This window comes from Pecten maximus, chromosome 3 (genome assembly GCF_902652985.1).
Source record: "Pecten maximus chromosome 3, xPecMax1.1, whole genome shotgun sequence".
NCBI lineage: Eukaryota > Metazoa > Mollusca > Bivalvia > Pectinida > Pectinidae > Pecten > Pecten maximus.
The window spans coordinates 9,086,341-9,098,972 of NC_047017.1; positions in this window are offsets into that span (position 1 = coordinate 9,086,341).

Below are 12,632 nucleotides of genomic sequence, written 5' to 3' on the forward strand. Positions count from 1 at the left end.
TGTCTACACTGTCTTACAATTAGACTCAATTTAACTAAGTTGATCGTTTGATAAACTTGTCAATTTCAAAACGTGTAGCAATTTAACTAGCGTTGTACTTTAAAATGTTTAATGTATTTTTAAACGGTATATGTTGTTTTTTTTATCGCTGTGCATCTACCCAGGAATATGGTGCACGGTAATTACCTAATTCATTTTAAACAATTACTATTAAATGGTAAATGTCAACTAGGTGTTACTAAATTTAACAGTCAACATCACGTTTCATTGAACTAAAACTAAGAGAGACGATTGGTCGCATAATCGCTCGTTTATCTCGATACAGTATACAGAACTACATAATGACCGATTATCTCCACCCTAATCACTTGTTTCTCGTCAGCGGGAGCGTGAAATTCCATACGAGCCTTCTCATTACACATTCCAATATAGATAATAATCATATGTCTATGTACGTAATTATAATCCGCGAGTACAAAGTGCTTAAATAGACATTAATTTTCCTCCAACCACTTCAGGCGGAGAAACAAACTTGTCGACGAGTAGCTTCCTTATCTACGAGCCAAGCTCTCTTCTTCACGGCGGACAAATCTCCCTTCCCAGAGAACTGATATTATAAGGTTTTCAAAGATAAGGACCCTCCAACAATCGCCTACCAATTCTAGATAACTCGCGGGAATGAGGAGCTGTCCTTGGTTTCTATGGAAGCCGCTTGAGGCATTACGCTAGTCTGGGACAATGAATTTCTCCCTTGACTGTGATATTTACCTTGGCGATTTAGCCTTGGTCGAAGGATTGTAAATATGAGAGTGCTGTCGTGACATTAAATATAAATAAATCGACAAGTAAACTGTCATCGTACAGCTGCTGTCATCCTTCTAGGACTCGTCATTGATGCTGGGGACATCATATTGCTCTTTCCTCATTCTATGACGACCCGTCAATTATACTAGGGACGTCATACAGCTGTTTCGTCCTTCCATTATCCGTCAGTGAAGGTAGGGACGTCATACAGATGATTCGTCCTTCATTACCCGTCACTGTATGCTAAGGAAATCATACAGCTGTTCCGTCCTTCTAAAACACGTCAGTGATGCCAAGGGCGAAAAATGTGGAAAATCAAAATTGCCACAAATATCAATTTATAGAAAGGGACATAGATCTTATATAATATAATGCCATCAATTTAGGTAAAATTTGACATTTGATAAATAGGGGGGGGGGGGGGGGGGGGGGGGGGGTGGATTGGATCAACGACAAGTTCTGTTCTGTGTCACTATTTATAACTAGTATGTGACATGTACATGTAGGGAAAGTCTCCGGGAAATTATAGCCCAGTAAGAAGAGAGACAAAAATGCGTGTTACAAAGGGGAGGGCACATTTTATTGTACATTTGTGTACATTGTTTCCCAGAGTGCATCGCGTTGATGTCCAAGCTGGCAGATTTAGCGAAACGCAAAAATATCAAGATTTGAAACGAATTTAATCATTAATGTATACTTATATTCATAAGAAGCATATTCGCCTTAGGTTAACGAATCCGTGCTTACGTGACGATCCCGTGTTCAAACTCCCAGAATTAATTTGAATATGTCTGTAACTGATATAATAGTAGAGGAATTTTCTGATTATGTAAATGTTACCGATATAACTATATTGTCGGATCTGCAAAAAAACCATACCGACTTTGACCAGACTATCTAAGATCGAGTCTGTTTGAACGAGATTAGTTCATCTGGTCACGTAGGTATTGCTAATTTAAGATGCGGAAAACTCTTTGGTCGATAAACAAACGAAAAGATCTTAAGATTTGCTTTTTAAAATGACTTCGGGCAAACAGTGACCAGTGTTCTTTGCATTAGCGGAAGTAATCATCTCCACGATGATATAACATGCGCGATAAAGATGTGCACTCGCTGAAGTATGAACCCCTGCTCAATATGGTTACTCTGTGTAAGCATAGTTCTAACTGCTGACATCTTGATTCAGTCTGTCAATTGTACTGTTAGTATGATCCCGTTAAAACAGCAAATTAAAAAAAATGAAATAGAAAATGCATTTAAACGTGTAAATGGATAAAGTTTCTGTATTTATCAATAAAGAGAGCGGTAACGAGCCAGTGTTTCCTGTGTATCCAATACCACATACGGCTTCCGTAGGAATATCATCACTCCATCCGCACACTTATCGACAAAGCTGTCGTCTGCTGACGCGACTTGGACCGGATTGGGTCTGTGAGGAGAGCGATATGTCCAGAACCATTTATTTCCCGTGGCATTCGATTAGTTACACTTGTCAGTGATTGCCATTTTCGTGTTGTTGTTTTAAGTTCTGTTTAAGGTCATTCTTTGTTAAGGATTGTAATAAATTACAGTGAAATGGTACGTCTGCTGCCTCTATTCCGTAAAAGATACATTGTACGTACATGTAGCTGAGGTTGGATAGTTCCAGGTAGATACAGGTAAATACAGACAGATACAAGTAGATACAGATAGATACAGATGGATACAGGTAGATACAGGTAGATACAGGTAGATACAGGCAGATACACTTGCATCTACATAGAGTGTTTAGCGAAAAATGGATACATCCGGGCAACAAAGACTACAAAAAGATCATGACAGAAGAGAGAACCCGGAAATAAACACAGAATGGTTTCTGTCATGTTTGCAGTTCATCAACTACCTAAGAAATCAATAAAGACATAAACAGCTCGTTATGATACTTTGGTGTTTAATATAGATTTCTGAAAACAAACTGCAATCTTAAATTAACAAAATTCGTCAATTTCTATTAAGAACAGTGGCATACTACTTCATTGTACCTGTGTCGAGTCATGCTGACATATCACATATCTGATTGATAAGACCCCGTATGTGAGTTGTAAGGCATTTTCTAGCGATGTTTTCCAGTTCAGACTGGTAGTGGCGAGACGAGGAAGAGCATGTAATTATAACTTGACGTTGTAAAGGTGGCTCATTTTCGGCTCGATGAACATACACGAAGCATGGCCACCGTCTTCTAACAGTTCGCCTCCATCACGACTTGACGAAAGATGGCACCAATCGGTCATTACGCCAAATGGTAGGCTCGCTGAACTGTAATGAACATCTAACGCGATGATTGATAGAGCGAGCACTGTAACATGCATGGAAGATGTATGGAGCTAGTTGTCTGCCCCTTGACGAAACCCATACCGATGTACATTGCTGACACATGTTGATTTCAGCTCAAACGTTTGGTTCCTCAGTTCAATTCGCTGTAAAGGACGCATAGGCCTCTCTCGTAAAGATCGGAACACTTCTCTACCATAGTTATCTTTATTAATTGTCAGTTTGTATGTACATATGTCGATCACAAATCCTTACCGTGATGTACAGTATCAAAGCTCTTGGAACATAAATCGTCAAATTTATTTTATAACCCGCGACAAATATCCGTATCAAATAAATTAACTGTAATATTCGTATACTTAGATCAACGATATTTACAGTAAATACCGGTATACTTAGATCAAAAATCTTTACATTAAATACCAGTATACTTAGATTAAAGATATTTACCCAATCTAATTAAAATTAGACTTGTAGTTTTCGCTCTTCTACGATACTCTACGATACACTTCAATACTTGTACTGCAGTGTATACAGAGTATCGTAGAGGAGTGGAAATTGCAAGTCTAATTTCAATTACATGTAGATTGGATCTTTACTGTAAATACCAGTATACTGAGATCAAAGATCTTTACCGTAAATACCAGTATACTGAGATCAAAGATCTTTACCGTAAATACCAGTATACTTAGATCAAAGATCTTTACCGTAAATACCAGTATACTGAGATCAAAGATCTTTGCCGTAAATACCAGTATACTGAGATCAAAGATCTTTACCGTAAATACCAGTATACTGAGATCAAAGATCTTTACTGTAAATACCAGTATACTTAGATTAAAGATATTTACCGTAAATACCAGTATACTGAGATCAAAGATCTTTACCGTAAATACCAGTATACTGAGATCAAAGATCATTACCGTAAATACCACTATACTTAGATCAAAGATCTTTACCCAATCTAATCAAAATTAACTTGTAGTTTTCGCTCTTCTACGATACCCTACGATACCCTACGATACACTTCAATACTTGTATTGCAGATATGGAGTATCGCAGAGGAGTGGAAATTGCAAGTCTAATTTTAATTAGTTTGGATCTTTACCGTATATACCAGTATACTTAGATCAACCATACTTACTGTAAATATTCGTATACTTAGGTCAACAATATTTACCGTAAATATCCGTATACAATGTACTTAGATCATTGAGCTTTACCGTAAATACCAGTATATTTAGATTAAAGATCTTTACCGTAAATACCAGTATACTTAGATCAACCATATTTACCGTAAATATCCGTATACTTAGATCAAAGATCTTTACCGTAAATATCCGTATACTTAGATGAAAGATCTTTACCGTAAAAACCAGTATACTTAGATCAAATATGATTCCAATCTAATTCAAGTATTCTTCCCAGATTTTAACCCTAAATCAGATCTTTACCGCATACATGAGCATGCCTCTGTCACAGAGATTCGAGTAGATATAGGCACCAGGGGCACCAAGAAGAACCAAGCTCCTTGATATGGAAAAGCACATAGATAAATGTTCACTCCATTTGCAATCCTAAAACTAAGACGAATACAACTGCCACCTGCATAAGTTCTTCTGTCAAAACATCAAATCACGTCAGGACGAGACTAAAACGTTACTGGCGACGTCACAATAGATAACGTATCTACGCAGTATTATGACGTCATAATTGATATACTGGACATCAACAAATACGCGCACGATATTTATCAAGACTCCAAAAATGGGCTGTTTCGATTTCCTGAAGCGTCTCAGAAAACCAAAAATCCATCCTTATATGGATGAAGAGGAAATGAAAGATATGAAACCTCAAAAACGGATGGGAAAGAAGTATTGGCGACTGGGGGTTCATCCAGGGCAGCGTGGAATGAAAGTCTTCTTCACCTACCCTCTCTGCAAACGGGGCGTGAGAGGTGTTTGCTGGATAATACACAATGATCCAATTTATCCTTGCCCTCCACCGCCACCTCCAACTCCACTTCCGGCTGGTGCCAGACCTTTGCTTCGCCCGCTGCCAGCTCTTCCGCCGCAATAACAAATACACATCATTATACACTCGGAAGGCAGTCTCATCCGAAGGAGATCGTCAACTAAGAGAGAAAAGAAATCAGGATTTCGGGATCAGTGGATGTCCAAGACTGATACCGACGGTGCTTGACAAAGACTTTACGTATCTAAATTTGTATTTATATGTTAACATGTTTTTTACTAATTAATTAAATAATGTGAATTCTTTTTAATCTGTTTTGTTATTCATAGTCGTCTTTATGTGTGTTTCTTGTCTCCGTGTGTTATCATGAAGGATGAAGTGTGCCATCTCTTGCTCTCTGTGGACGGACATCCTGTCACTAAGCAACATAGAATTTTGCACGAATTTCCAACTTAACGTCCATAGATCTTATGGAATTTAATGGAAAACAATAAAGGTTTGGTTTGGTATTGTTTAACGTTCTATCAAACAGCTACGACCATTTAAGGAAGACTTGCTTCGAGGCCTTTATACCAGCGAATTACCAGCGAAAAAAACCTTGCGTGTGAGATGTATAGGGTGTAGTGTATAATCGCGGAACTGATGCCGACTTCATAGTGCTACCCCACTGAAACACACTACCGAAGGCACCAAACAGGATACCTGACCCGGTCACATTATACTGACAATGGGAAAACCTGTCGTCTCACTCTAAAATGCTGAGCGCGAGGCTGGAGTGTCAACGTTAATCTTTTATAGACTCTGGTATGTCTCGGTCAGAGGACGAACCCAAGTCAAAAAATCAAATAAAAAAAACAGAGGGACGAGAACTGAAACTAAATACTGAACGTGAGGCAGTGTCATGAGAGAAATTAAGAATTAAGTTGCTAGAAAGAAAAGATAATATCTCGAATTTAGTCGCTTCTTGCGATCATGCACTAGGGACAGCAGATACAATTCTTACGCTCTACCTGCAAGGCAAACAATGAACGGATGAATCCTTCAAGTCAACATCACAAGACATTAACAATATTTTTTTCATTTGTCAAATGTATCATGCATGATACATATGGAATCCGTGTCAAATCAATCTGCATGTGGCTAGAAGGAATATACATTAATGATACCGAGTATCTGCTTACAAATTCTACTATATCCCAGCTCAAGAAACAATTTAAACTTAATGATAAAGCCTGTGTTATGGGTAAATATAGAAACAATTAATGCCACAAGATTATTTGTTTTCTGTAAGGTGAATCATTTGCTTGACTCTGGTTGTTTCCGGAATCCAGAATCCGTCATATGCTTTCCTTCCTACATTTGTACATTGTAAGTGTCAAAACCTCCTCTAATGACCAATAACTAATGAGCATGTTTTCAAAATTTGATAATTAGAGCGAAATGGAAATATGATTAGAAACTGTCATAGATTACATTCTTTAAGAATAAAAGTTGATAACAATTTTCCTAAATGAAAAACCCCAAACCTGTCACGATTAGTTGAGAATTGGCAAAACTTTATACAGAAAATGGCACAGACAGCAGCCCCTTAGCGTCGGGAGTAATGGTTTTGACGAATCGTTGCTGACTAAATCATAATTGATTGTCCATACTTAGACTGACCAGACTGGACCAGACAAAATCAATAACTGACCACAACCGGTCATTCTGGCAGGCAGCCTAATCTGTAATGATTTGGGTTCTGGACAAATTTGTACCCATGCTAACTATCTTAAACGCTTCGTTACTTGGAAAACTACGGTGGCTGGGAAATGGCATCGAAAAAATAGCATACTCATGATATTGGCAAGTCATCGGGAATTTTTTTTCGATGTCATTTCTCGGCCTAATTCTGGTTCCCTCGCTCCTAAACAACGTCATTTCATAGCTAAAATCGGGGGGGGGGGGGGGGAGGGGGGGGGGGGGGAGACGAGAAACTAACAGCAGCCAAACATCGTCTCTTCGATCGAAATAAATGAAACAACGCAATATATCAAACAAGCCATCATGGACTATTGTGGATTGCTAGGTCGTTTCAATATCATAAACGAAATTGGCTACGGGCACCGTGCCTCTGTGCACGAGGCCTAAATGTTGTTTTTTTGGGAGACGAAATGTACACTGTTGCCAAAAAGTGCACAAATAATAAACAAGATATCAACAAAGACGATATGTAGACCTCCTTGAAGTCGATACAATCAAATCGTGTTCAATGTTGACCAGAGTAGCCTTATTTCAATCGTCTGTTTAGTCCAAGCCCACACGGAACTTCGTGAAACCCCCATGCAAAGGGGTCATTTATAAGATCTTAAGGAAGCAAACGAAAGACGGTCAATGGAGACAGCGGACTTCAAACCGTTAGGCCTGTGATCACTCATACCTTGTATAATTAGTGCCGTTAATTGGATTAGATATGTGTATATTATACTTTACGTAATCTATTTAATAGAGTATCACCTTGTCGCGGTATTGTTATAAGGATATCGGGTATCGTCTGCTCGCCACCTCCCGCCATTGTTCCAAATCTCAGCTAACACCTGTCCTCTAATAAATTCTGATTTTGTTCCCGGCGTGGTCGGTTAAACGTTTGTTGTGTATTTTGTTCATATTTTGCCTCCGATTTATAGATTTTGAGTCAGAATTACGATTTAGTTCACGGATTGGGATAATCCGTTGATATAAATCTAAGGCGATAACTACATTGACGAGGGGAGGTTTACTTTACAATGATTAACCTCCACTGTGTCACACTACATGAGTATGTAACTAATGTGGAACTCCTCTATATGTCCTCGCAATGGGGACTCTGGTGCTGTCAAATATACCCCATACCCGTTATACACCGAGGCTGTCAAATATACTCCATACCCGTTATATGTACCAATTAGTACCTCGTGGACAAAATCTGATCCGAACACATTCTAGACAGTTTAAACGATTCGTCAACATTTGGAGTGCCGATATTAAGTGTTATGATGTTTCAAACGTATCTGCCTCCGTTTTTGCCTCACAATCTGGTTAAACCAGTATCCATCAAAAGGCAATGTAGAGTAATCAGAGTAACCCCCCCCCCCCCCCCCCCCCGATTAAACACACAAAAAAACCACAAAAAAGCAACGAAAAACAAAACCAAAAAAACACAATAACATCGCATCAACATTTAAAACAATCCGCATCCAACCACCAATGAAAAGCGTCCTGCATGTTTATCTTTCTTGAATCAGCATATTTTACTTTTAGACTTGTGACAAAGCCTCGTTTTGCTGACTAACCACTAACAACAGTTGACCTTCACCTTTGGCAATTTACGTTGACTTTGACCCTTCGCATCATTGTCAAGTACAAAGTCGTGAAGAATTGGATACTGCAGAAACGTCAGTAACATTCAAAAGTCTCGTGTAATAATATCTAGTAACCGGTCGTCCGGAGTATTTTGGAATGCATGACATAATCTTAGAAGGTTAATGGCACCATAAAGAGTGCTGACAAGCCTTCAGAATCAGTAAGTGACAAAAACACGATACCAAGAGAGCGAACTTTCATCACAGCACAAGTTCTGCATGATTTTGAAACATACAAATTTGAGATGGTCCCGATAAGACTTGAGAGGTTTGAAGTAGAACTGAGATCGAGACTCGTAAACTTGTTCCGGATCATTCGTACTCGGTGACCCCTTTCTCATGTCTGTATTTCCAAAGTGTGTCTTGCTGGTAGAAACCAGATGGTTTACTGTCGTAGATAAAAATTCGCTCGTAAAGGTGAAACCTATTACTGTCTGCAATTTAAAATGTACTTATGTAGAAAATTAAGCAATCTCGTTTGTGTGTCAATTGGAACATTGTTATAGCCTGGACACGTTGTTTGTATACAACAAAACCCTGTAAGTCTAGAAGACACTTTGGTTTGTGTACAGTAGAACCTTGTTAGTCAGGACACTTCGGTTTGTGTGTACGCTAGAACCTTGTTAGTCTGGACACTTTGGTTTGTGTACAGTAGAACCTTGTTAGTCAGGACACTTTGGTTTGTGTACAGGAGAACCTTGTTAGTCAGGACACTTTGGTTTGTGTACAGGAGAACCTTGTTAGTCAGGACACTTTGGTTTGTGTGTACAGTGGAACCTTGTTAGTCAGGACACTTTGGTTTGTGTACAGGAGAACCTTTTTAGTCAGGACACTTTGGTTTGTGTGTACAGTGGAACCTTGTTAGTCAGGACACTTTGGTTTGTGTACAGTAGAACCTTGTTAGTCAGGACACTTTGGTTTGTGTACAGGAGAACCTTTTTAGTCAGGACACTTTGGTTTGTGTGTACAGTGGAACCTTGTTAGTCAGGACACTTTGGTTTGTGTACAGTAGAACCTTGTTAGTCAGGACACTTTGGTTTGTGTACAGTAGAACCTTTTTAGTCAGGACACTTTGGTTTGTGTACAGTAGAACCTTTTTAGTCAGGACACTTTGGTTTGTGTACAGTAGAACCTTGTTAGTCAGGACACTTTGGTTTGTGTACAGTAGAACTTTGTTAGTCAGGACACTTTGGTTTGTGTACAGTAGAACCTTGTTAGTCAGGACACCTTGGTTTGTGTGTACAGTAGAACCTTGTTAGTCAGGACACTTTGGTTTGTTTGTACGGTAGAACCTTGTTAGTCAGGACATCTTGGTTTGTGTGTACAGTAGAACCCTGTTAGTCAGGACACTTTGGTTTGTGTGTACAGTAGAACCTTGTTACTGTGGACACTTTGGTCTGTGTACAGTAGAACCTTGTTAGTCAGGACACTTTGGTTTGTGTACAGTAGAACCTTGTTAGTCTGGACATTTTGGTCTGTGTACAGTAGAACCTTGTTAGTCTGGACACTTTAGTTTGTGTGTACATTAATAATTAGAACCTTGTTAATCTGGACACTTTGGTTTGTGTACAGTAGAACCTTGTTAGTCAGGACACCTTGGTTTGTGTGTACAGTAGAACATTGTTAGTCAGGACACTTTGGTTTGTGTACAGTAGAACGTTGTTAGTCAGGACACCTTGGTTTGTGTGTACAGTAGAACCTTGTTAGTCAGGACACTTTGGTTTGTGTGTACAGTAGAACCTTTTTAGTCAGGACACTTTGGTTTGTGTACAGTAGAACCTTGTTAGTCAGGACACCTTGGTTTGTGTGTACAGTAGAACCTTGTTAGTCAGGACACCTTGGTTTGTGTGTACAGTAGAACCTTGTTAGTCAAGACGCTTTGGTTTGTGTGTACAGTAGAACCTTGTTAGTCAGGACACTTTGGTTTGTGTTTACAGTAGAACCTTGTTAGTCTGGACACTTTGGTTTGTGTACAGTAGAACCTTGTTAGTCAGGACACTTTGGTTTGTGTACAGTAGAACCTTGTTAGTCAGGACACTTTGGTTTGTGTACAGTAGAACTGTGTTAATATGGACACTTTGGTTTGTGTACAGTAGATCCAGCAAATATACAGTAATGACAAGCGGTATTTAAACTTATAAATATTAACCAATATCTTTCATGAAAGCTTCTTTTCCGAGTGTTAAATTAACGGAGAGTTAATAAGTCTCTGGTTAATTTGTGTTGTGATTTTCATTCCTAAGATCTGAGGACTTCATAACCATAAAGATATGATATTTTGACTTGGGGTAACATCGTTTATTCGTTAATGTCATCTTCAACAGAAACATTTGATTATACACGGAATTTGAACGAGTGGATTATTGTGTACGTGTTTCTGTTAAGTATTACCTCGTTTATCTAGCATTTCTTTCTTAAATTGTATTTCGTCATTTGTATAAGATAAAGCTATTGGATATTACGAATTTCTTTGATACCGAAAAAAATCATCAAAACGCTAAATGTGTTTCGATTAGTGAAATATACCAGGTAGTATATGAAAATCGGCGGAAACCTACTGGCTGTTGTAAACAGTAGCGATATCGGTAAAAGTACATTGGAATGTTTACGCCCTTGGTTAAAATAAAGCCGTTTAATTATATTCATTCAGTAAAGAAATTTAGCTTAGGTACGGGCGCGTTAACTTTTCTGGAGGCGAAGTTCACTCTATTTTAAACCACTACCATGAACTATGAAGAGAATGTGATTTTACACACCTGTATTGATAAAGGTTCATAAAGGTATGCTAATCCGTCGGTCAACTTAAATCGCATTAATGTACGCGTCGGCCTACCTCTTTGCAGTTAGGGGAAAGTCTGAGCTATTTTAAGACGTGTTTAAGTCATTAAAGAATGTCCCAACCCCCGAGATTTGTCATCGTACAGCGTTAGTCAGACCTCGGAGTATATATATATTTACTTATATTGCCGGTAGGCGTGTACTGTGGTTTCTCACTCCGCTAGACTAGGGTAACGGACACACACGCGTAAAGTTCACGCCGTGTCATAATTATTAATCAAGATGTCAGGCATTACAATGTCAAGCGTCAAGACAACAACGAAATTACATTTCACTAATTAACATGGAAGTCAAGATAGCAGGCATTCATTAGCTCATGCATAATTAAATAGTATCTATTAAGACCTCCAGACATTCACTGACACACATTTTAATAGACTTGTACAAGTTCAGATTGTCCGTTTTTATGATGTCTTATCGATATATCATATATAGGTAGAATACGACTTGTTCGCCAAAATATTATTAAATCTTCATTTCTCTAGCGTTGTCCCTGGTGTAAGAATTTTTTTTTTGTCGTTTCTGATTGGTAAATAATTGAAACAAATATCAGAAAACGCGAATCTCTCAGATGATGTTCCGATCGGTCGACTATTGTGGAGGGGGCGGGGGTATGCAAAGAGCCGTGTAGGATGTTCTTTTTTCTTTTTAGTTACATGTATCTATCATCGGATCTTTAGAACATCTTTTTTTTTATTCAGACTTTATATTACAAAAAAAACTGTTTTCAGAACGCATTGACTGTTCAATACGTAATCTTTTATGGAAAGTATCGATGGTTTCCGATTGTTCAAGGCGTCCTTAGAGTCGGTGCTCCGAATGGGCATCTGGTATGTGTAAAATATTAAGCGAATTAGCCCCTGTATCTCCGTAAGCTTCTTAGATAATTTAGCATGTAACGTGTCGATAAATGCAAGACCTCAGTCCAGTGGCGAGAAACTGTTCAGAATCAGCGAGTTCACGCCTCGTTGGATTTGCGGTTTGTACTGTGTCGGAGCTTCCTTGTGATGGTGTCCTGTTCCACAGATTGCAACCAGATTCTCAAAGATAAGACCATTCATTCCTGAAAGATCGTGAACCCTTTCTCCACAAAAAGAAATCATGAACTCCATTTTCACAAGAAAGACAGACCTGTTCTTCTCAAGCCCGCCGCAAATATGAACGTCTTACCACAAGGTTCGGGTTTTTACCACAGCGGGCAATCTTACAAACCCTTTTAGTACAAATTTGTAAGTATTCACAAAATGTTGAGTGTTAAAGTATGTCACGCCCCCCTTGTTATATGTAAACCCGAGAAACCATTCTATATAAGTGTCTTCAATAAAA